A 2,731-nucleotide genomic window follows, 5' to 3' on the forward strand; every position below is an offset into this window, starting at 1 on the left:
AAAAGTGTTTCTTAACCTAGTCCGCAAAATATAGTCTGAATGGACTACCATTATCAAAAGATTACGATATACTAATACACATTACATATCTAAACATATATTGCACAGTTTAGAAGGCATCTCTAGGGGCTTTAGTACCTTAAGTCAGATTGTGAGAACACCAGTTTTTGTTGTGCTAAGTCACTGACCACAGTAGTGAACTGGATGTTTGGGCAGGATGTGTATGGACACAGTGAAAAAAAAATTATTGAATAAAATTTGGATGGCTTCTATATTTTTTCTTTCTTTCTAACCTACTTTATTTCTCTTTCCCTCTGTCTCCCTTCCAATATTTATTGCACACTTACTATAAAAGTCAAAGCATATGAAATAATTGACCTGTTTTTGATGTATAACAAAATCCATTCCCTATGATTCGATCTCATAAATTTTAGGCAATCTCCATTATACTCCTATATGGTGAACATTATTACCCCATTTCTCTCTCCCTTTCTTTTTCTTTCTCTTTCTCTCTTCCCCTCTCTCTCTCTCTCACACACACACACACACACACACTGTTGAGCAAGTTACTTAAACTACTTAAAAATAACTTATTTTTACTTTATTAAAATACTGAGTTTATTTCACAAGTATATTTTTGTCTCCCTACCATTTCCATTTCTTTGACCACCACTGCTATTATGACATTCCACATATATCTAAAACCAAGCAAAGGTACATTTCCATCTTTAAAAACTGAACAGACATTTTGGACAACACATTTTTGGCAATGGGACCTGGACAATATTTATCAGACATGGCAGGGAAAGTTCACATTCTGCATTATAAAAAAAGTACAGCCATATATCAACTGTTAAAGAAATGAAATAAGATGGAAAATTTTAACAAACTATCTAAAATACTTCCTTTAGGAGACTGTCTTCACTGCCAGCGTTCTTGAATAGCCTCCCAGGTCAGAAACCCACAACCAACTCTTCACATAATTGATAAACTTGGCTTCCAAGTTAGGAAGACAGGCACCTTTTTTCTATGTTTGTTTGCATTTTTGTTTTTATGTCTTCTACAGAACTAGGTTTTTTCAGTGTCTTAGGAATTTTTTGCTGTTTATTGAAGGATTCTTCACCTTTTGATCTTAGTGTTAATAAGATCTGGTTTGATTTTTGTGCATTTTTGGCTGGAGTATTATACTTACATTTATTATTTTTTTAAGATTGTATTTTTATTTATTTGATAGAAAGAGCACATACAAGCAGGGGTGGAGTGGGGGAGGAGCAGAGGGAGAGGGAGAGGGAGAAGCAAGGGGACCTGACATCATAACCCGAGCCGAAGGCAGATGCTTAACCATCTGACTGAGCCATCCTGGTGCCCCCACACTTTATTTATTTATTGAAGCTTTTCCTTTGCTTCCTCACCCTCAAAACCATCATCATCATTATCTTTATCATCATCGTCTTTATCAGCTGCAAGTTTTATTTTGTTGGTGGAAACCTGCTACCACTTCCAGGAGCAGGTCACTTTTCCAGATATACTTAGGGGCTTCACATGACTTTGTATCTTCGTCTAGAGCCACTAAGCGCTGTCCACGAATACGCACAGACCCCGAACCACGCTTAACCACAAGACCACAGGTGGTGTTATTTCAAAGTCCCGAGGGAAACCACCAGCTGTACGGACATTTTCGAAGCTGCCAGTAGGATGTAACTGGACTGCCTTCCTAATTCAGTGCCTCTGTTTCAACAATGTACAATTCAGCCCTTGAACAAACCCCTAACCTGATTATTTTTAAAGAAAACGGGTGTCCATTGTCATCTTTATCCACTTGAAAGCGATAATTTTTGCTGGCTTTTAGTTCAAAACAGTTCTTGGGGCTGGAAGTCCAAGACCGAGGTGCCAGCATGGCCGAGTGAGGGCCCTCCCCCAGGGTGCAGACTTTTCCTTGTATCCTCACATGATGGAAGAAGCTTCCCCCTCCAAGAAGGTACATTTCTTGTATAAGAATATACAACCAGCCAGTGCTAGAGCTTACATTAGAATGGGAAGCCTGATTGACACCAAATTACAAATATTTTATCTTATTTAATGTTGTGTGTTTACTTCATGAGTAGTTTTTTATTTCTTTGTATTATTGTAGATTATCACTATTTTTAAGAAATCGATTGCTCATTGTTTGTTCATTCATCATTTATTGAAAGCTTTCTAGTGGTATGCTAGTAAGTGTTTAATAATCTGTTCTCTGGGGAAAAACCCTCTCCCTGCCTAATTCTATGTTATAAATACTCCCACCATGCCTGATATCAAACTACCATGGCAACGCCAGCCTGTACAATTCCTGAAAAATCTAACAATCAGCTCTCACACACCAGCATGAGTGAGACCCAGCACACATGGATCGTTTTCCATATACCAGTATGTTCCATCTACCACTTTGCTTGGCATTATGGAAAAAATAAAAATAAAGTGATTTCTGCCTCTGGATAATCCAGGCTCTAGTAAAAGAAAATGATAATCAACAACACAAATGATAACTTCTGGAAAAACAGAACATTTAAAAGTCTATCATCCTCTTGACTTTCTCATCTTTTAGATAACTATTTATAATACTGTTCCCAGTTGAAAGTTATTTTAATCCCTCTCAAAACCATAATATAGGTAATTAAAATTTGCCTAGAGTTTAGCCAGAAAAAAGCCCTGTAAATCAAATCTATTTCAAAGCCCTTTATTCATTTCATTT

At 36.9% G+C, this 2,731-nt stretch overlaps 1 pseudogene; it reads right to left on the bottom strand.

The window, feature by feature from the left end:
- Positions 1-907: 907 nt before the first annotated feature.
- On the bottom strand, positions 908-1,897 carry LOC123796614 (nucleophosmin pseudogene; annotated as a pseudogene).
- Positions 1,898-2,731: the final 834 nt, after the last annotated feature.

Source organism: Ursus americanus, chromosome 1, assembly GCF_024610735.1.
Source record: "Ursus americanus isolate L20-20 chromosome 1, mUrsAme1.1.p, whole genome shotgun sequence".
In the NCBI taxonomy this organism is placed as follows: Eukaryota; Metazoa; Chordata; class Mammalia; order Carnivora; family Ursidae; genus Ursus; species Ursus americanus.